The sequence below is a fragment of the Carettochelys insculpta genome, chromosome 1 (assembly GCF_033958435.1).
Source record: "Carettochelys insculpta isolate YL-2023 chromosome 1, ASM3395843v1, whole genome shotgun sequence".
NCBI classification, from domain to species: domain Eukaryota; kingdom Metazoa; phylum Chordata; order Testudines; family Carettochelyidae; genus Carettochelys; species Carettochelys insculpta.
The window spans coordinates 47,351,473-47,375,267 of record NC_134137.1 but is presented as its reverse complement, the minus strand read 5'-3'; the positions used below and the strand labels follow the sequence as shown (position 1 = coordinate 47,375,267).

Here is a 23,795-nt window from a genome sequence, read left to right as displayed (position 1 = left end):
TCACTAATACATTCTTTAACTTGAAAGAGCGTCACAAGGTTTCATGGCGCTACCCTGGATCTGGTTGCTGGCATCAACTTGGCCTTGCACTGGTATGCAGGAAACATTTCAACACTGTCAAAATTACATGCACATATCACAGGGCAGATTGCGATACTGATCACTCCTTGATCATCAGCAGAGTGAAATCATCCCAAAGAAACTCTATGTGACAAAGGAATGCAATAAGCCAAAAATCAATACCCTCAAAACCAGAGATGAGCTAAAATGCTCTTATCTCACTTGCAAAATGCAACACAAACCTGACCAACAAATAGTTGATGAAACATGGTCCATGCTGAGAGAGGTAATATACAAATGTGCCAAATCTGCCTCTGGAATATGTAAATGTTCTAACGAAGACTGGATTGATGAAAATGCTGACATTCTTAGGATCTTCTTCAAGTAAAACACAAAGCACATCTCTCTCAAAGCACAAGAGATCAACTTCGATATGCAAGATCTGTTCTTCAGAGAGAATCCAGGCTGTGTGGAAACAAGTATTCGGTCGATCTATGTTCCAATATTCAAAAGGCATCTGATTTGGGTGACCTGAAAACCATGTATGATAGTTTGAAGAAAGCTCTCGGACCAAACATTACCAAAGTTGCCCTACTGAAGCATTTAAATGGACAGGTGATCACAGACAAAAAGTTGTAGATGTCCAGCCTTTATTCCCATGAGCATATAATACAACCTGAACTTGACAAACACCTCCCAACTTTTCCAGAAATGTCTGAGCTAGATCCAGAGCTTATGGAGGAGGAACTCAAGCTCTTGTTGCTCCCTCCAATGGAAAAACACCAGGAAACGACCAAACCCCAGCTGAAGTCCTAAAGGCAAACAAAGCTGCACTCTCCTCCTTCCTCTATGAATTACTTCTAAAATGTTGGAGAATAGGAGATGTCCCACGTGACATGAAGGATGCAAACATCATCACTCTCTATAGAAACAAAGGTGACAAGGTGACTGCAACAACTACAGAGATATCTTGTTACCGAGCATCACAGGTAAGGCATTTGCCTGTGTCATTCTCAAATGCCTGCAAAAACTTGCAGATTGTGTTTCTGGATAGACCCAACGTGGCTTCAGGACTGCCAGGTCAAAAATAGACATAATTTTCTCACTGACAACTACAGGAAAAATTCAGAGAACAAGGAAAGACGTTATTCATAGCATTTGTGGACTTAACAAAGGCATTTTACACAGTTAGTAGATCAGGACTGTACAGAGTATTAACCAAGATTGGCTGCCCACCAACTCTGCTGAAGCTCATAACAGCCTTTCACGAAAACAACACTGCAATATGATGGAGCTACATCTGAACCATTTGCAATGAGCAGCGGAGTCCAACAAGGTTGTGTTCTTGCCCGTACCCTCTTCAGCACAGTCTTCTCAGTTCTACTAAATTGCACATTTCAAAACTCATGCAGCGATATATTTCTCCACACAAGATTAGATGGTTCTCTCTACAACCTGGCTAGAGCCAAGGGCAAAACTAAGGTCAAGAAAGTCCTCATTAGGGAACTCCTCTTTGCAGATGATACAGCTCTCATTGGTCAAAATGAAGATATGCTACAGTCACTGAGGGATTCTCTAAGCAGAGACTGCAAGTTGTTTTCCCTTGACATAAGCACGAAGAACACTGTTGTATTCACTCAAGGTATACCTCAGCGACCCAATGTCGTTCTGGATAACAGCCCATTAGATGTGGTTCAACAATTCTGTTACCTTGGATCTACTGTCACCACAAACCTATCTATGGACAAAGAACTGAACATCAGAATCGGGAAGGCAGCTAATATTTTTGGCCGACTTATGAAACGAGAATGGAACAATCCTAAATTGACTAAGAAAACAAAGATACTAATCTACTGGGCATGCATATTGAGTATCCCGCTATATGGTTCTGAGGTATGGACCACCTACTTGCACCAGCAGAAAAAACTGAACAGCCTCCATCTTTGCTGCTTCCACAGAATTATCAACTGGCAAGATAAAGTTTCAAATGCAGATGTTCTGTCAAGACCTGGCATACCCAGCCTCATAGAGATGCTCAACAGTAGAAGACTACGATGGCCTGAGAGAAGAATGGGTGATGAACATCTTCCCAGAGAAATCCTCTTTGGCGAACAGTTATGTGGGTTGAGAACAAGAGGAAGACCAAAGCTAAGATTCAAGGATACATGCAAAAATCCCATGAAAAAATTCAAAATCGTCCAAAATCCCGGGAATCTACATCATCAGATCAAAATACCTGGTGCCAATTGCTATGACAGGGCACATTTTCCTTCGATAGTATATATGCAAGCCATGCAAAAGAACTTCGTCTTAGAAGGAAAAACTCTCAGACACAAGAATTCGGAAATAGACTGACATGCGGTTATTGCAATTGACAATGCTAATCCAATATTGGATGGATAAGCCACGAGAGAAGCTGCAGACTTAAACACTGTCCACAGAGCCTCACCACTGCTGCTAACCACCATCACTCAAGATGAAAAGGGGACATAATATAAAAGTCAACAATCCAAACAGCTAACATTCTTATAGCAGTAAAGTAAATCATTTATTACTGTGCAATTTTCTGAAATAGAATGTGATAAATAATCCTACAAAAATAAACTTACTCCTATTTCTATAAACTTTGTTTATTCAATTACAAGTTTCCTGTTTATTACATTGTCTTAAAATGGGACAGAAGTGAAACTGTACTTGAATACAATTACCTGGTAATTAAATAGCCTATTGACAGATCTGAATAAATCTGTTGCTTTGTTCATATATTTAATGCAATGGAACTGTTTTGTTAATGAAATTATTCATGTCAAAGATTTACTGTTCAGTAAATATAGCAGATATGTTAAAAACGTATCAACTGTATAGAGTGTTCACTCACTTGGCAAACCTAAACATTTGTCTCCAAAGAAAGATTAGATCAATTTTATTATGTCTGTCTCCTTAAATAGCCCAAGAAGTTTCAAAAGAGCCCAGCCTGGAGACTTCGTTAGTTTCTGTTATTATCCCTTTACCCGAAATTACTTCCAAGTGAATATTAACATATTAAAATTTAAAAATAAAACATTGTCATGAAAAGTGACAAAGAGGTAGCCGAGGCAGTCTGTATTCTCACACAACTAAAAAGCGGTCATGTTCATCACCCAATAATTTATTTTGTTAGTCTTTGCAGCGCTATATGACTGCTGGTTTACCATCATGAAAATCCAGACACGTCTTTCAGAAACATTCTGCTTTCCGCACATTTGTCTCTCTCAGGCTGGTCAAACCCCCTTCGATTCGGAGAAGCAGCTCTGCTGTTGAGATGTGCAGCCTGAGCTCAAGGGATGTTACCACACACCACCGATCCGGGGCCTTTCTTGTGCTTGGCATGCTGCACATCAATTGCAAAGCGCTTCAGGATGCGAGGCAGGAGGGGACAGACTAAATTCAATGAAACCAACAAAAGAGCGTGTTCCACGAGGGAAGCAGCTTCCTTTCCTTCCAGCGCCGCCTTCCCTTGAAATGCAAGTGCAGCAGCATGGAGGGCGAAGGCGTCGGGAGACGCCAGCCAGCGGCTCTCGGGACTACTCCTAGCAGCAACTGACCCTTGGCACGGAGCCGCCGTACCACTCTCCGCTCGCAGCCCTTTGCCCCGCTGCAGCCTCCTCTGCCTCGGCTCCGACCAGCCCCAGCCCCAGCCCCAGCCCCTGCCCCTGCCCCCACCCAACCCCAGTCATCCCGCCTGCCTCCCCCAGCGTTCAGCTCCCTGAGGGCGGGACGAGTCCCCCGCTCGGGCCGCTCGCACGCACCTGCCGCCGCGCTCGTCCCGCAGGGAGTCGACTCGCTCCCCTCCCTCAGCCGCCTCTACCTCGAGCTCACTCCGCTCGCCGTAGCCTAGGCAACAGCCCGCCGCTTCCCTCCCGCCTCTTGGACGCTCATGTGACCCAGCGCAGCCAATCGGCCCTCCCTGCCGTCACGTGACGTCCCAGGAGCGGGTGCCGCGGAGGTAGGCGCGGGGGCGGGAGCTGCGAGGACCAGACCACGACGGCGGGTGGGTCGGCCCAGGTGGTTTTGTCTTGGGTCCGTTGCTGCGCGTGTTTCAGCCCAGAAGGCTCCCTGGGGGGCGGGTCGGTTGCGCGTGGGCCCGGGCGGCTAGCTTTGCTCTGGAGGCGCATGAGGGGACGAGGCGGGCACCCGGCAGTGCCCGAGGAGCTGGCGCTGTCGGGGGGCGGGACCTTCAGGCGTGTGGGACTTGGGAGTCAGTCAGGCGTGGTTAAGTGTCCCGCCGGCCAAGGTCTGCGCCGGAGCCACCATAGCCTGGGTAGCTGTGTAGCCGCAGCCCACAGGCCGGCCGTCGGGTGCAGGCTGGCTGCGTGGCCGGGTCGGCAGGGCCAGAGGAAAGCGCCAGGTGAAACGGAACAAGACGCGGTCTCCGGCCCAGCGAGCGAGGCGCGGTTAATCAGGCCGCTGGGGACGCGGCAGCAAAATAATCCGGGTTCACTGCTCGTGAGCTTGGCCAGTTTCCCGAGGCTCTGAGGGGCTGAGTGGCTTGTAATGAGCCTGCCTGACATACTGGTGTATTTGCACCCAACTTTTCAAAACCAGGGTTCAGACGTACTGCATAACGTATGCCGCTATTTGATTTCAAGGTTCTCATGAACCAGTTGATGAAATTACTAAAATTTACAAGAGGGTAAGTATATATTGATTCGAAATAGGCTTAGAAATTATGAATCAACAAGTCAGTGGATAATAGGAATTTTAGATAGCTTGTGGTTATTTTAGTAATAAGGAATTTTTCAAGTCCTCCAAAATATGTTGGTAATGTTTAGCTCTTATTTATGTATCTCTTTTAGCCACAGGATATTTGTGAGACAAGGACTATGTCTACACTTACAAAAAATTTTAAAAAGGCCATGCTAATGGCCAAATTGAAGAATACTAATGAGGTGCTAAAATGAATATTCAGCACCTCATTAGCATGCCAGTGGCCACAGCACTTTTGAAGTTTCATGGTTCGCTCGCCCACGGCTTGTCTACATGGGGGTCCTTTTCAAAAGCATCCTTCCAACATCGAAATCTCCTTATTCCTATGGGTGTAACAGGTGTATAAGGAATGAGGGGATTTCAGTGTTGGCAGGGTGCTTTCGAAAAGGACCCCCAAGTAGATGAGCTGTGGGTGAATGAACGGCAGCACTTTCGAAGTGCTGTGGCTGGTGGCATGCTAACGAGACACAGAATACTCATTTCAGTGTCTCACTAGTATTCTTCGATTTGGCCATGAGCTTGGCCATTTCGAAGTTTTTTGTAAGTGTAGACAACCCCAAGGTGGGTGAAGTAATGTGTTTTGTTGCACCAATTTCTGTTGGTAAGAGAGACAAGCTTTTGCGTTCTTTCCCAGACTTAAAGAAAAGCTCCATGTGACTCAAAAAGTTTTCTCTCTGATCAACAGAAGTTGGTCCAGTGAAAGATACCAGCTTATCCACCTTAGCTTTTATTTAGCAGTTTCAATACATAGAATTCAAACTTTAGAGCTTATAATGGTATAAAATAGTTATTTCACTAATAATGCAGTTAAGTATGATAAAAAGGGAGTGTACTATTCGGGTTAGCCATAAGAGACACATGGTTCTAACAAGAATAAGTAGTTTGTACCTTTTTAAAAATGTACTTGAACAATTTTATTAATGGGAAAAAGTCCCTAATGAGGAACTTTATTTGAGCACCCTTCACAAAGGGAACACTGTAGGACGCTGGAATTTTTATGAAGAGTGACATACTACAGTACAGCCATGTTACACCTGTTGTGAGTGACAGCTGTTGTTGAGCACTCAGAATTCTATATCCTTCTGCTATTTACAGACAGCTGTTAAAAGTATGTTATCTATTTTGTGTTGACACCTGCAAATCCAATAAATACTTGTTTCTATCTGAGTCACCAATAGTTCTAATCATCTGAGATTCAGATATTTATAATGTATTTAGAAGAAACATGCTAAAAGGCATCCAAGAGATCTTAAAAAATTGATAAACTCTGAAAATTACCATGTAAAGAAATGTATTAAGTCTCTGTCCTCAAACTAAACTTGCTCTCAATCCACACACACATTTTAACTTTCTCGATGCAAAACAGACCATAAAGCTAAAAAACTGAAAATCCGATCCCATCATCCACATTTTTGGTACTGATTTTTTTCCTGTGATTACAAAATGGGTGTTTCAATTCTGTGCACATTCTGAATTATGAAAATGGGAAACACTTTTAAATGAAGTGATGTTTGATCTATAATTTAAAAAAGCTATAACTTAAAAAAAATTTTTTTTTTAGGAACACGGAAGGCAATAATGAACATTAGCTAATGCTGTGGTAAAAATTGTTTCAGGAGATTTCTATCATTGTAGGGAAGGCACAAAAGACAGTTGGGAAGTAAGATTGGTTGGGCAAAGATGCACATCATATATGTAGTGGAAGCAGGAGTTGTGCAGCAATATGAAATTATCTATATATCTCAAAAATTAAGACATTTCTCAACTACCAGAGAAATCTGCACTTGTTTTGACAGCTGTTGGAAACTGATGTCCGCATAGCACTAAAGCATCTTGATATTTTAGCCATTACAAACTCAAAATGTTTATATCTAAAACGGTTTGTGGAAATGGATCAGTAAAATTCATCAAGAACTGCTCAAGCCAGTTTATTAAGTGATATTTACATGAGTTCTCCTTTAGCCAGATTTGCGTGAAAAAAGCAATGTTAACTCTGTTTGCAGATATTAAATCTGATGATTAATCCCTGTTTATACAGTTCTTTGTAAATGTAAAGCCCTAAGAATGCCAATTATTATTATTATTATTCGATCTTTAAAAAACAGATCCTTGTAAAAGACTAAGCTATTGTAGCATTGCTTTGTAAGGTAATGTAAACATAGCCTCAGGTTTTTTTTCCCTTGTACTTTAATATCTCCTACTGTGCTCTCACTTCTTAGTGCTCATTTTGTTGTGTGCACTCATTCCTTTTCCAGTTTAAATGGTTTGAAATGTATCTGTGTTTAACAGTTGAGTAAGATTACTTAAAAATCCTGCCATCTCTGGGTGTAAATGAGAATCTTGTGTCAGTGTTAGGGCCTAAATACTATAAAGATTTCTTGACTTCAGTGGTGAGTATTCATATGAGAAAAGTTACTCACTTGTGAAAGTTTGCAGTATCATGCCCTTATGGTGACCTTTTACTTATATTTGATTCATACTACACAAAATCACTGAAATACAAAAGTTTTGGTGATTTTTTTTCTTACTATTTGTTAGCAAATAGCAGATTTATAAATAGTTTCTTCCAAAAGTAGTAAGGTAGAACAATAAAATAACAAGAAGTGGCAAACCAAGATGATTGAGAAAAGTTGTGTCCTCAGCAGCATAAACAGGGAATGCATCTTTAAGTACACCAGAAATATGTTAGGACAATAACTGTTTTTTTTTCTAAATAACATCCTGCATTTTACCCTAGCTGTGTCTTTTAATAATACTTTTTCCTGACAATATGTTATTCATACAGTGCTAATTGCCTTCCCATACTTCAGTAGTCTTTCTGAACAGAAATGTAAATTTAATTGGCTATCTGGGAAGTTAATTATAGTTGAAATCAGGCCTGTTTGATTCATTATTTACTTATTAGAACTTCTGGGTAGCTGAAAAGTTAAAAATTGCTTTATCTTTGTATCTTAGAATAACGGTTTGATTGTTAATTTGGCATGAAATTAAATTTGCAGAGTTGTACAGATTAATGAAACCTGATTGAGCATTTTAAAAATACAAACATAATTTTGTCTTTTTTACTTAAACTCATCCAGGATGGGAAAATATTTTACATGTTATAGCTGTATATAAATTTTTAGTAAAGTAGAAAGATAGCTGTTTGTTTAATACATTGATAAATTGCAAAGTATCCTTTTTAGCACACTTTTTGTGGAATATTCTGTGTTTCTTGATTTGTCTCTGTCTGTCATCTTCAGTTTTGTAGTAAAATGGTGTGCTCAAGGTGGATAATTTAAAGTTTAAGGTATTCATATAGCCATTTGGGGACAGATTTTAAAATTGCTCAGGACTTGGGAGCTGAACTCCTTTGAAAATCTGGTCCTTCACTAGCTTCACAAATAAAGAGTTCAGCTCCTGTTAAAAACCTGGTTCCAGCTGCCGATGCTGATCATTTGAAAACTTGGTTTGACCTCATCTAAAGTTGTAAAGCTAGTGCATATAGTATAATTCTTAAATATCATGAGTGAATATTCTCCAAACATGTTCTAGGAATTGGTGGTGGTTTGGTTTTTTTTTTAACAGAAACACGCAATAAGTGAATATAAAACATGAGGGAATGAAATGTTGGTATCATTGATTTCAGTGTCAAAACTCTATTGATTTAATTGAGGCTGGGATATCGCTTATAGATGTGCTTAAGGATTTCAAAATATTTTATTTAAAATACCTTAAGGGAAGCTAGTATCAGATTGATGTGTTATTTGTATCAAGAAGTATTTGAAGTACAGCTTTATAGTTTTAAATGCTAAGGTGAACAACTTTACACTTGTGTCCTTACATTTACAGATCAACATATTTATAGTTGAAACATATCTGCTGTTGCAAAATATACCCTGTGTCAGCAATTATTACAACTATTGCTTGGAGAATGTGTAATATACTGACATAACAAATGGTCTGGGAGTAGGTGGGGGAAAGGGGGAAAATAACATGTACATAGTATGAAGAAGACACAGTTAATTTGTTCTTACATTACTAAAAAAAAAAAAGTAGTAAGTCTCTCAGCCTTTGTGTTTAAATAAATATAAATGTATAAAGCCAAGGCTACAGACCTTGCAGTATAAAATGCTATATGCCAAGAATATTATCTGAAATTAATCTCTGATGTTTGTATCTGTAAGTTAGCTTTTCCTCATTAAAACTTAGCACAATAGATTTTGTAGGTAAAAATGCTGCGTAAACTACTTTGTCTTTAAACTATGTATATTTCAATCAAAATATACATATTTTGTTCTAATATAAACTAGCTTTGTCAATTTTGAAAAATCCTTCAATAAAATATTAAATGTGGTACCTGCTATATGCTGAAGTTTTTCCAATAAACAGCCTTTCTGCAATTTAATCCACACTGCTGGAGCTTCTGTATTAACTGCTTTTAGCTTACCTCCTCTTGGAGGAAAAAAAAAAAGTATGTCAGCACAAGCCCAGACAAAATTCCAAATCCAGGAAAATAAAATTAACCATGCAGATCAAAGGCAGAGGAACACTGAGACCAAATGCCTGTAATCTGATCAGTGATCAGTTGCCATACATCAAAGGAAGTGCTTTGAAGAGGGAAAGAGCTCTCTTTCTAGCAGGTAGTTGTATTTCCAAATTCTGACTTCTAGTCTTTAGAATTGTTTTGCTTAAAAATGAATCACTTCAGTTCTCCCCTGTTTTTCCTTTTTTTTTTTTTTCTGGTGGCAGAATGTTCATCATCTTACATGCTTGGAATTGAGTGGCTGGATCTGTAGCTTTTTAAGTTCCCAAGCTATGTTGTGAATTGTGTGTTGGAAGCTTTCCCCAGTGCCAGCGGGTTCCACTTTATCCCTTTCATCTCACTGAACTGCAGATCCCATGACATCATTGAATGCTGTGGGACTGGTTAGAGAGCTATAATACAGCCTGTGGGGGAATGCAGCTAAAGAGCAACACAAGTTTGCATGATTTGTAACCTGGCTGGCCCATTGTGAGAAGCACAAGGCTCATTTCAACATTTATTTGTAAGTTTCCTCCCAAGAAGAGAGACAGAATGCTAGAAGTTTTTTTTGTGCAGTAAGGTTCCCGATAATTTTCAAATGAGTGTATTTAATAGCATTACCATTGCAAACCCCACAATTTTCAACAGAAGTCTGGGTGTCAAACACACATTTATTACAACTGGCAAGCAATTACACACACACACAAACCTAAACCAAATATCTGCTTACATACGTTACTGGTAATGAAAAAGCTTCATGGAAAAGATGTCTTAAAGTTGTCTTACAACTTCGTTTGTTGTTGAAGCTCCAAGTTGAAAAGAATTTTCCTTCTGTTGTGAATTGCCATTTAACTTTTTTTGATTGGTAGCAGTGAGCCTAATGATAAGACCAGGCACCAGTTCCTTGGTTGTCTGCTTCGTTGCTAGTTATTTTGTGGTGTTGTGCAAGTCATTTTAACCACTCAGGGACTGATTTAACTGTCTCTCCCTAAAGTTGAAACAAAAAAGCAGTCGAGTGGCATTTTAAAGACTAATAAAATAATTTATTAGGTGAGCTTTCTTGGGACAGACCCACTTCTTCAGCCCAAAGAATCCAAAGTTGGTCTGAAGAAGTGGGTCTGTCCCACAAAAGCTCACCTAATAAATTATTTTGTTAGTCTTTAAAGTGCTACTTGACTGCTTTTTTGTTTTGATTGTATATAGACTAGCACGGCTCCCTCTCTGTTCACTAAAGCTGCTTGTACGTCCACCAAGAAATTCTCTGGGTATGGGGCAGTTGCTGGCAAGTATACAATCAAAGAAGGTCATCTTTACACTTCAAACACAGTGAACCTTGTTGGGGGGTGGGAGGTGTAATGAGGGATTTATTCTATCTTGACTAGTTCTAGTTACTGGAATGGTCCATGTAAAGTGAGGTGTATGCTGCTAGCACCCAACACTGACTAAGAGCCATGTGTTCCCTCCTGTATCCCATTGAAGTGTTATGGTTCAATCACTACATCCTGCAAATTCTAGGTATGCAAGTGCAGTTAACAAAACTGTCCTATCCCAGGAGATTCTTGGGTATGACAGTCTTGCTGCCCACTGAGATGGAGCACCACTCCTCTGGCCCATTCATTAACCTAGGTTGCCCCTCACTGGTTTAGGTCAATGTGACACTAAGCACACTTGCATTCACACTCTTGGGGCAGACAATGTCTTGTACGGTAGCATTGTAAAACTAGTAACGCACTGATTATGACTATATGTGTGATGTATGTACACAAGGGGTACCTAAGTTGTTATAAACACATACTGAAACTACAACTAAAGTGTCAACCAGGCATGCTGGGGGAGGGGTTGTTAAAACATCTGTTCTAAACAAAGGATGCGTGGCTTTTCCTTAATTTACATACAAGCGAAAACAAACTCATCAAGTTATCAAGTGGTAGAGGTAAACCTCACCCTAATAATTGGAGGAGAAGATAGCTTCACATATATGTCCAATGCCAGAGGGACCCTTGGTCTCCCTTTTATTTTTCAGATAATCCACTTTGAAGGTTTATGGTCAGTATCTATGGGAGAGGACACCGAATCTCAAGTGATAAGTAATTGTATCAACTGACTGTATACACTGTTACTATATTGTAAAAGTATATCTAGAGTAAGGTCTTTTCCTGAAAATTAATGATACGCTTGTATAAGAGTGACTGTATGGGGTCAGGCCACATAGCCCAGGGTCATGCAGTGTGTGCTGTAACATTTTCTATGCTTGGGTGGGTTGATTTCTCTTTTGGGTGGGTTGAAATTTTTTATGTGCAACACCAATATTGAGGTCATGTGTGGATGTGCACCACCAGTACAAACAAAAAAACCTATTATCTATATTTATCTATATGCACTAATATATGGAAGAAGAAAAAAATATTCAAGTGAGGGATAATTACTGAGCACTGCTTAAGATGGTTGTATAAAAATCAAAGAAAAAGAAAACAGTACTATTTGAGTAGATATATTAGCATCCTTTCTAACAACTCAAGCTAGTGAATACATTAAAATGGGGCATACCAAAACCAGCTATATAAATAAATCAGAGACAACCATTAAGTAAAAGCATAAAAAGTATGCACCAGATATCCAAAACACTCCAGAAAAATTCTGTTAAAAATCCTTTTCTTTCGTACCTTCAGCTATTAACATGTACATTTTGCTTGAAATGTAAAATGCAAATATGAGCTAGGTCTTTTGCTCCAGTATTTGTTCATTAAAGCCTGAATCCCTTTCTACAAAAGTCACCTAAATGCTTTGCAGTAGAAAAACACCAATACAAGTGAATTCAGATCATGCATTCAGATCTGCTAATCCAGGCATACTCAGTCGTCTTCTCTGTTCTGGATCTGTCATCCTCCAAACAAAGTAAATTTTAACTCAACCTTTCTAACATCCCTGGGCAGATGACCACCTGTTAACAAACTCAACATGGCCAAAAGCAACCTCTTTATCTTTCCTTCCTAATACTAGGTGAAAAAAATTTCATCTAGAAATGCAGAGAATTCTCTGTTTTATGTTTGCTCTGTAAGTCTAACAATGGAAAATAGAGGATGCTATATTATTTTTTTCCACCATATTTTTACTGGCATATTTCAGATCTTGTAATTATGTTATCCATCAGTTGGTAATTATACTAACTCCTCCTCACTCCAGCCTGAACAAGAAAAGGAAAGATGTACTTGGACTAAGCTCCCTTTGACATTTAACAAGACAACAGTTTCACCAGCACCCCATCTGCCACGTAGCGGCATGCTTCAGCTTGCCAGCATAACCCACCTTAAATTTTTTGAACCCGGCCTCCACCCCACCCCAGGAGAAAATCCTGAAAATCCTGTGTCTTTCATCTGCACCAGAAGCTGTAGGCTACTGTGCTCAGAGTAAGAGCCCGGCTGGGAGTCAGGATACTGCAAACAAACTCCCCACACCACTTCACCAACACCAGCAATACCCCACCCCCCCACCCACCATATTCCTCAGATCCCCAGGCCAGGGCAGGAGATGAGAGCTGGGTTTTTCACACCAGGCAGCTGCAGCCAAACCCAACTGCCATAACTGAGTAGTTTTTCTCCTCTCCCTGCTGTCGCAGCCCAGCTGGGAGTCAGGATGCTCCAAACACCTGTCCCCATTGACCCTCCCCAGCCGCTTACTCCTTCTTCCCCTTCCCCTGATGGCCCCTCCCTGCTGGTTGGGAGAGAGTTGCTACTCTGTCCTCAGCAGGGAGCCCGGAGAGAAGTGCCTCTCCCCCAGCCAGGCTTCTCTGCGTGTAGCAGCCCTGCACAGGGCTCATTAAGCAGCTGCATGGCTGTGCTACTGCACAGTTTACAGGGAACCTTGGTGTCCTGCTTTCTGACAATGGCTGAAGCCAAGTGCCCCAGAGGAAATTAATGAACAGGTAATCATCAAGTGATCCATCATCTTTTGCCCATTCCTAGCTTTTGGTGATTAATGTAATTATGAAGTTTATCTAATAACACTATATCAAGAATTTTAGATACTCATTAGGCTGCAGTTAGGGACCTGGACCATGGAGTCTACATAAAATACAGACTTGATGGGTCACTTTTCGACCTTTGTCATCTGAATGCTAAAACCAAGATGCTTGAGAGGCTCATCCTTGAAGCCCTTTTTGCTGACAGCTGCACTTACGGCACACGAGGAACCTGATCTCCAGCTCATCGTCAACAAGTTTGCGATGCCACTCACCTCTTTGGTTTGACCATCAACCTAGGAAAGACCGAGGTACTGTTTCAGCCTGCTCCAGGATCTGCTGTTTTCCCCGCTTCAATCTTTATTGAAGGAACAGAGTTAAAAACAGTAGAGGAGTTCAAGTACCTTGGCAGTGTGATAGCTAATGATGGCTCCCTTGACAAAGAGATCAATGCCAGAATCTGCCAGGCCAGCTGGGCACTAGGCTGTCTGAGAGCACGAGTGTTGAATCAACATAATATCTGACAGTCCACTAAACTGAAACCGTACAAGGCTGTAGTCCTGCCAAATCTCCTGTATGGCTGTGAAACCTGGACTTTGTACAGAAAACATATAAAACTGCTGGAGCGCTTCCACACACACAGCCTGAGGTCAATACTGCACATTTGATGGCAGGATAGAGTTACAAACCTGGAAGTCCTGGACAGAGGAGGAACCATGAGCACTGAAGCCATGATTCTGAAAGCCCAGCTTCGCTGGACAGGGCACATCATACAAATGAAGGAGTCAAGAATCCTTAAACTTCTCTACGGTGAACTCTCCCAGGGCAAAAGGAATCAAGGCAGGCCTCACAAGAGATATAAAGACTGCGTGAAGGCCAGCATCACTGATGCTGGTTTAAAACCAGATCAGCTAGAGCAGCATGCAAAAGACCAAACTGGCTGGCGTGCTCTCATATGACACACATATGGCAATTTTGAAGAGCAGCAACATGTATGCCTCATTGATGCTCGTGAGAGGAAGAAAGCAACAGCAGCAGCCGCACCAACAGAGCCAGGACTGTTCCCTTGCCCGCACTGTGAACACCCATGCCATTTAGAGCTTGGACTCCTTAGCCACATGCAAGTCCACAACCAATGAGCCTGTGCAAGCTCAAGGCATCATCGTTGGACACGACAGACTACCTACAGGCTGCATGGTTTGCCTGGATCTACCTGTCTCCTCTGTAAATTAAGCATGGTATAACTGAAAACAATTAGAAGTCATAGGAAGGGAAGAACAGCATGAAGTCTTCCTGCCCCTGGAAGCAAAGTTACTGAACTTTTGGAAATATAGTAATTGACAAAACAAGAAGTCTTGCAAGCTGAGAAAGATGGGCCCTTAATCAATGGAATGGAGATTTGAAGTTTCTGAAGTTGTGTATAGGTGAGAAACCTGATTAGATCCAGATCCTTTACCTACAATGACAAGGGAAGGTCAGTCTTGTACTTCTGTGGAAGATTCTTACTGCGGGAAGGTCAGTCATGGCTGGGAAGAAGAATGACTTGTGAGAGAATCCATCTTGAACAATGCCTGTGTTTGGCTAGATTAAGTTTTAGACTCTTAGGCTATGTCTACACTAGACATAGAAGTCGCCTGCCAGTACACAATTTTAGCTATGCCAATTGCATAGCTAAAATCAACTTATCGGCGATTGACTGTGATGTCTGTCTACACAGAGGAAGGTCGACAGGAGTGTTTCTGTCATTGACCTTTCTTATTCCTCTCCTCTCACAAGGCGTTCTGGGCACAAACCCCCAGAAGATTGACCTTAAGTGGGTCAATCTTCTGTGGTGGTATGGCTCTAAACTTAGAAACGTGTTTTCATTGGTTTTACTTTATGCTTGAACACAATCCTATTTATAAAATTTAGTAAATTTATATAATTTTTGCCACAAACCAAATTAATAAGCTGTAACATTTTGTTAAATTTTCTCTGGACTATCGAGGAGGAAGCTGGAAGCAGTGCTGCAGATTACAGTTTCATAGCAAGTCAGGACTGGGAGTGTATTGGGGATGAGAGGGGGTGGTCACCTTACTGGTTGTAATCAAGCTGGTGGAAGCCAGAGTGGGGAAATTGACAGGCTGCTGGGGAGAACTGTTAAACCAGGGTTGTCTAGAACACATGTGCTGAAGGTGGGACCTGTGTGCAGTTCACAGTACGGTGTGAATGTGCACTGGGGTTGAACTGCTTCTTAGCAGGCTTCCGTTCACTGGGGCCATAAAAGTGGCAAACTGAAGTTCACCCTCCCTTGGTCACTTAGCCATGGACAGCTTTGGCCTAAAGATGAATTCTGCCCTCTGTGTTTCACTGTAACTCATGTAAAATAGATATCTTATAGGTTGCTACAGATTGTCTCAGTACACTAATTCCCTAGATTTTGGCAGTTGTACCTCACGTTCAGAGGCAAGTGTTGGTAGGCATAGCAGGCATTAGTGTTTGGTGGGTTCTGAAAATGAAGATTTCTTTATCAGGGCTGCAAAAATAAAAGGTACCTTAAACAGCATTGGTTTAATGCTGAGAACAAAAGTAAAGTTGGGAGTTCCTATTGGAGGTTCTTGGGCAGTCCAGTAATGTAAGAAGCTTGACAGGACGTACGCCTCCTCACTCACCTGCATTTCTGTGTTGTCCTGCTAGGGGTTAAGGATTATGTCTGTTTATACAGCTCTTGCCCTACTCAGCCTATAGAACACCTGGCCTTTTCTCCCTACCCAACTACCTGCTAGGGAGGTAGCTTTTACACAGCTCCAGATCTCTCCTGCATCTGGCCCCTCTGACTTCAATCTGTTCTTCCGTTTCTGTACTTGAGTGTTTAGGAGCCCTCTACTGGCTGAATATTGATGTTGAAATACGTCTTTTCATACTGAATAGTCAGGCTCATTACAACACTAATTAACATTTATAAAGTGTTTTTAAGATCTTTCTGTGACAGTTGCTCCAGAAATGTGAAGTTCTGCTGTTTGGACGTAGATAGTCCAAAACAATATTTTAACAGGCTAGTTGGGCTCTTTTGTGATCTGTTTAGCAATTGAGATATTAAGGAAAATATTAGGTAAATTTGCAAGGTATGAAGTCAGAGCAAAGAACTAATTTCCAAAGAATACATTATTGGAAAAGACTAAGAAAATGAAGTCATTATTGTGCAATTACCAAAACTGCTCATTCCTATTTTAACCACTTATACCATTCTTCCTACATACACAAATTTCAGGAACATCAGCAGATGACAATTGCATTTTTTGTCTCCAAAGTAAAACTTGAACAGCCTGCATTGAAATGAAGTGGGAGGGTGAAGTACACAGAGTGGGAAGAATCCTTCACTGTTCACTTCAAAGGGCTTTCTTTTAGAAGCAATGATTGTTTGCAAATGGTAACACCTGTAGTTCTCTTGGATTTAAATAAAAGTAACGATTAAAAGATTTGTTCTTTGTTCTCTTTCATAAGCTGTAAAAAGAGAGGAAGATTACACTTCATAATCTTAAATTACTACTAATAATTAATAATTGTACTTTGCGCTTACAGAGCATTTTTTCTATTCAGAGTCCAGCAGGCTGAACAACCTGCCCTCTCCCTATGTTGCTGATGCCTCACAATTGGATCAGCAGCTACTATTAACTAATAAGAATCCTTTGCATTTATATGTTCTTTTCATCGAAATAGCTCAAAATACTTATCAAGATTCAGTAAACACTACTATCCCCACTTTCTGGAAGGAGTAACAATATGTACATACGTGAAGTGACTTATCGAAGATCACAGAGCAAGCCAGTGAGAGCACCAGGAAAAGCCTGTAGGTTACTTGACTCCCTTTTTGTTTGCTCAAACCATTATAGGCCTTGATTCAGTAAAGATTTTAAGCATGTGCTTAATTTAAGCACTCAAATAGTCCTATTAAACACATTGGACTATTTGCTAGGGGTCTGGTCCTGCACCATTGAAATCAATAGGACTTTTGCTATTGAGTTCAATGAAAGCAGAATGAAGCCCTCGGACAATACATGCCCTTAAAATCAAGCATGTGCTTTGCTGGAAAGGGATGATAAAGATTAGTTATTTAGTCCTAGATTGAACAATGATTCTGTAGAGCTGCTTATTGATAGATAAAATAAAAACACCGATTTCTTATGTCTTAAAACATAAAAGTCATTTTGTTAGTATTTTTGTTAGTATGTTTTTCTATCTATGTTGTATGGCAATTTATACAACCTCATACACGTCAGATGACCCACCCATTACAAAGTTCTACCAGTTCATTCATGTGTAGATTAGTGGTTGTAACATAGGACTGGGAATCAAGAATTATGGTTTTATCTTTGGCTCTTGCTCTTGCTGTGTGTGACCTGAAGCAAGTCACTTCACCTCACTGGGCCAGATGCTCAACTTGTATAAATTGTCATAGCTGAATTAAAATCAATGGAGCAATGACAGGTTACACCAGCTGACGATCTAGCACACCGTGAGTTTTTTCATTTGTTTAAAATAATTGTCTCATTGGGTACTGTGAAAATGTTTGTGATAGTATATTGAGATCATAGATGAAAGATAAAACATATATGAACTTTATAATGTAAAAATACTGTGAATTTTCCAAAATATGTTTTGCTGCTGTTTATAATCATAGTTTAATAATAATAATAATAATAATAATAAATTAATAAGCATCCTGGAACACTGATGCCCTTCTCAGCTGACTGAGGGCTGCACAGCCTTTGGCTGTGCTCTAACAAGATATTCAAAGTATGCACCAATGCAAAGGAATGCTTTCATGGTTGTGCTTTACTGCTTAAGTAAGAAACTAAGATGTTTCCCTTATTTAGAAAACAGCTCCTTCGCTGAGAGACTATTTCAGCTTTCTGCCTGCTGGGATTTCTGAAACTCTTTGCATCAGCATGCAAACTTTAATAATGTAACATTCTCTTCAGAGCTACTGGTACAGTTGTGTTGATGAACTGAATTCCCCAAGGCTATTGGAGATAGATCAACATTTTTTTAATTTAGGTAGAATAGGAGGATTGGATAGATTTTGATATTTGTGTTCTTGAAGGATGCTTTTGTAGAATTATTTTCTAAGCCTAACTTAAATAAATTTATCTGTATAGTAGTGTGCCTTTATTTCAGGAACATTGTATTGTAATGTAATATTTATTTTCTGGGTAGAACTGGAAAACCTCAAACAGGTTAGGCCATATTGTGCTTGGCATTATATAAACAAACAATAAATGTCCTGTATTTAAAAAAGCATACAGTGTAAAAGATGATGTACCAGTATGTGTGTGAGACAAACAGGCTAGGTGGAGTTGGGGAGGGAGCAGTTTACAAACTTAATTGGATTTGTGCAATTAGTAAATCAGTGATAGTGGTACTGATCACAGCTGGCTAGCTGCCTCGTCATTAGAAGAACATGTTTTCATAAATATTTCATTTAGGCACTTTACTATAGTAAACCAATTTTAAACAATCAGAAGAGAGATTTTCAACTGAAAAAATACAAAAATTAATATAGAAAAGTGATATTTGTTATCTAGTAGTGATTAACTTTTGGGGGACCTTAAAGACATCTCACGAAGTGTGAGCACTTCTCTATCTTCAAACAAGTCTGTTCATTACATTACCTTCCAGTTCAAAATTGCCCTAATTCTTTTAAACCCACCACAGTCTATCTTACAGATGCTGTGACTACTTCTATCACATCTTATAATCTGTTCTCCTTTCAGTCTTATCAAGTACTGGCTCTCTTTCTCACTCAGTATTATCACTATTGTTGTGAGACTCTTCTCCTCTATATAGGGCAACCATATCCCCCTGTCCCAAATAGAGGGCAGGGAGATACAGGGGGAGGGGCAGGAGGCGTCAGCTGCCGCCCGCCCTGGGGAAGAAGCAGCCGCTGGCCCACCCCTGGAGCCCAGGGAAGCAGCAGCCATGGTGCTTCCCAGGAGCCTTGGAAAAGTGGCAGCTGCCAGCCCTCCCCGGGAGCCCAGGGAAGCAGCAGCCACCGGCCCACCTTGGGAAGGTGGCTGGGACCCGGCAGCTGCCCATGCTCCCATGCTTCCCTGAGGCTTGGGGAAGTGACTCCTACCAGCAGTTGCACCTGTGCAGCTGCTGGGGAAAAGGTCAGTGGGGAAGGGCTCAAATATCGACAGTTAGTCCCTTTTAGAAAATAAGTAGCAACACCTTTTTGGCATCCCAAATACAGGACCGGCTCACCTGATATGGGACTGATGGTCACCCTACCTCTGTATCTTCCCTTGGATGTAGAGAGCTGCCTTCTTTTATTCTACCTTACCAGCTTTTCACTTTTTCTCTATTTGTCATTATTTTTTACCATTTGATTTCTAAATGGAAGGTATGTTGGGATACAATTTGTATGAAATCTGCTGTACAATCTAAGACTCCAATTCAGCAAGGTGTACTTAAGCCTATGAAGGAATGCCTAACTTTGTAAATATAATAATGCAGATCCTTAGTTGATATGATGGCTTCAATATCAATTCATACCTGCTGAGGTTCACACTTGTCATTACTTAAGATGGCATTATTTTGGGTCTTCTGACTTAATTGTAGCAAATTAAATAAAATATTGTGCCCTGTGTACTCCAAGTACATGTACAGGTTGAACCTCTCTAGTCTGGCACTCTCTGGTCCAGCAATTTTCATGATCTGGCATGATTTCAGTTAGGTGGATGTCCACCTACCATGAGTGTGGCCAGGTTTCTAGCCATCAAAGTTTCCAGCCACCATTCCTGGCTCTCAGTGTTCTGTGCAGTTATTTAGTACTAATTTATCACTGAATGCCTTCTTAAGAGCTCATTAGGCAGTGGAAGCAGTCACAATTTCAGAAATCACTGTACTAAGTACCTGTAGCTCTCTTTGAAGTCATCAGGACCTGCAGTTGCTCAGCTTTTGGGTAGATTAGGGTAAAAGAATCTATAAAGATGGTTACTCAAATACTGAGGCATTCAAAAATTACAAGTCACCTTTGGAAGTGTGGACTTTATTATATATAGGCTACGTCTACGCTAGCCCCAAACTTCGAAATGGCCACGCAAATGGCCATTTTGAAGTTTACTAATGAAGCGCTGAAATACATATTCAGCGCTTCATTAGCATGCGGGCAGCCGAGGCGCTTCGAAATGGACGCGGCTCACTGCTGCGCGGCTCGTCCCGACGGGGCTCCTTTTCAAAAGGACCCCGCCTATTTCGAAGTCCCCTTTTTCCTGTGAGCAGATAGGAATAAGGGGACTTCAAAGTAGACGGGGTCCTTTCGAAAAGGAGCCCTGTCGGGACGAGCTGCGCAGCAGCGAGCCGCGTCAATTTCGAAGCACTGCGGCCGCCCGCATGCTAATGAGGTGCTGAATATGTATTTCAGCGCTTCATTAGTAAACTTCAAAATGGCCATTTACATGGCCATTTCGAAGTTTGGGGCTAGTGTAGACACGGCCATAATGATGATACCAAGTGGAAGAGGAAGATGTAGAGAATAACTTGAAGTCTTATTTAGTAAAGTATATAAGAGATTAGACAAGATGATTCTTGTGATCCCTTCTAACTTTGTTTCTATGCTTAAATACATCTCTGTTCAGCAAAGAACCTAAGCATGTGGTGAAGGTCAAGCACATGGAAGTCAGTGGAATTACATGCTTAGAAGCTTTGCTGAATAGAAGGAGATTGTTGAATTAGGGCCTGAGCCATGTGGTGTTTGTTGTGAAAATTGTTTGTTTAAAACACTTTTTTTTTTTTTTTTTTTTTTACAAGGGGAAGATAAAGCAACCCACTCATGGAGCAGTACTGGTGTAATTTTTGAATGAGTTTTTCTGGTAAAAATAGAATTCTTCTGTGAGGATAAAGGAAGGGAGATCGGAACACTTGCGAAAATAAAGACTAATCCTCTGCAGCCTTATACCATTCTTAATGCTAACCTGTTAATTAAACAGAAATCTGAATAGAGGCGATACCTTAAGGAAAGGATAACTAGGAAAAGTCTTCGAACCAGTTCTTTAGCACCCTGGTTTTAATACCTCATTTATTCATGACATTTTACCCTGCTGAAATTGAAGGATTTGTTTGTTTTTCATAATTTGTTTTTAATATGATACAATGAGTTGTAATTTCCCAGTATGGTGTAATAAAGGAACCATTCTTCAATTTAGAGGATATCTTGCATATTAGCTTCAGACATAAAAATGCCAAAAGAATGAGAATTGTTTGCAGTGTTGATGGAGCTGTTTTGTTCTCACACATTGGAGAGACAGGAAAGAGACAGGAAGAGTGAGGTAATATCTTTTATTATTTTGGATCAGTTTTTTGAGCTGATTTCTTCCAACAACAGAACTTGGTAAGGTAAAAAATATTACCTAACCCATCTTGTCTCTGTAATAAGAGGACACGGAAACAATAGATCTTGTCATATATATTATTTTAAAAGCATCAGATTCAATAGACATTCACTGCCAGCTTGTTAAAGCAGCTGTTCTTCAGTTGCTACTCAACTAGTTTTGACTTAGATTACTGGCTGTAGTTTGGATATGTACTTCCTAGTTAAAGATTTTTAAATCTTTAGTTTTCCCTGCTTTCTATATACCACTTTAAAATTCTATCACCTTCTTTTGTATAAAACAAAATAGAAGAGCATCAAAATGATATTAAGGATAAACACCTTAGATGCAATAAGAACGTTAAATGAAGGTGAGTTAAGGAGTGTGATTACAAGGCCTATTAATACCTTTAAAATAGCAATATAGTTGAGGAAAGGGAATTGTGCACCATTCTAGAAGATAGTAAGACAAGAAGAAAAAGCCAGAAGCAAGAACAAAAGATGTTTAACCTTGTTACTAAGCCAGTTATTAAGAAAATGCTCCTCACCATGAAAACAGCTGAGCAAAGTAATAAACTATCTCCCGATAGACTGTATACCACTTCCTTGCTGACCTTCCTTTAAAAAATCCTAAAATTCACCTTTTCTATGATCAATTAATTATCAGAATCATAGGATTCTAGGACTGGAAGGGACCTCAGGAGCTCATCTAGTCCAGCCTCCTGCCTAAAGCAGGATCAACCTTGTCTAAATCATCCCAGCCATACTATGTCAAGCCAAGACTGAAAAACCTCCAGGGATGGAGATTCCACCACCTCCCTTGGTAATGTATTCCAGTCCTTCAGCACTTTCCTGGTGAAATAGTTTTTCCTAATATCCAACTTACACGACTCCCTCAGTAAAGTCAGACGATTGCTCCTTGTTCTGTCATCTGTCACCACTGAGAACAGCCTCTCTCCATCCTCTATAGACCCCCCGCCTTTCAGAAAGCTAAAGACTGCTATCAAACTACCCTCAGTCTTCTCTTCTGGAAACTAAATAAGCCCAAATCTCTCAGCCTCTCCTCATATGTCACGTGATCCAGCCCCCTAATCATTTTTGTTGCCCTCCACTGAACACTTTCCAGTGCGTCCAGATCCTTTCTATACTGGGGGGGCGGGGCAGGAACTGAACACAATACTGCAGATGTGGCTTCACCAGTGCCGAGTAGAGGAGAATAATAACTTCTCTAGATCTGCTCAAAATGCTTCTTCCAGTGCACCTCAATATGCCATTAGCCTTCTTTGCTACAAGAGCACACAGCTGACTCATATCCAGTCTCTCATCCACTCTAATCCCCAGGTCCTTTTCCTCCATGATTATTCTAGGGACTGTGATTAGGCTGACCATTCTATAGTTCCCTGGATTCTCCTTCTTTCCTTTCTTAAAGATGGGTACTACATTTGGCTTTTTCCAATCATATGGGATCTCTCCTGATCTCCATGAGTTTTCAAAGATAATAGCCAAAGGCCCTGCAGTTATATCTGCCAATTCCCTCAGTACCCTTGGATGCATTTAATCTGGACCCATGGGTCTGTGTGCATCTAGTTTTTCTAAATAGCTCTCAATGGCCATTTCTACACTAGTCAAAAACTTTGAAATGGCCATGAAAGTGGCCATTTAGAAGTTTACTAATGAAGCGCTGAAATACATATTCAGCACCTCATTAGCATGCGGGTGGCCGCGGCACTTCAAAATTGACGCGGCTCGTCCCGACAGGGCTCCTTTTCGAAAGGACCCTGGCTACTTTGAAGTCCTCTTATTCCCATCTGCTCATAGGAATAAGGGGACTTTGAAGTAGCCGGGCTCCTTTCGAAAAGGAGCCCCGTCTGGACAAACTGCGTGGCGGCGAGGCACGTCAATTTCAAAGTGCTGCGGCCACCTGCATGCTAATGAGGTGCTGAATATGTATTTCAGTGCTTCATTAGTAAACTTTGAAATGGCCATTTTCATGGCCATTTCGAAGTTTTTGGCTAGTGTAGACATGGCCAACCTGTTCTTTCCCCACTGAGGGCTGCCCACCTCCTTCCCATACTGCATTGCCTAGTGCCATAGTCTGCGAGATGACCTTGTCCACGAAGACTGAGACGAAAAAAGCATTGAGTACTTTTCATCACCACGTTACCTCCCTCATCCAA

At 40.8% G+C, this 23,795-nt stretch overlaps 1 protein-coding gene across 3 annotated transcripts in view; it reads right to left on the bottom strand.

Annotated features, from left to right (window-relative positions):
• The window catches only part of TNFRSF19 (TNF receptor superfamily member 19), a 118,343-nt gene extending 108,847 nt beyond the window's left edge, over nt 1-9,496 (bottom strand). The window contains exons 1-2 of one of the 3 annotated variants that reach the window (XM_074982139.1): nt 3,849-3,881; nt 3,252-3,480 (exon numbers count right to left, since the gene is read on the bottom strand). The gene's annotated coding sequence lies outside the window, so the exon portion shown is untranslated. Of the gene's footprint in view, nt 1-3,251; nt 3,481-3,848; nt 3,882-9,145 lie in introns of those variants that run through there. The other 2 variants (XM_074982154.1, XM_074982146.1) reach the window with 2 other exon arrangements.
• Between the last annotated feature and the right edge of the window lie 14,299 nt (nt 9,497-23,795).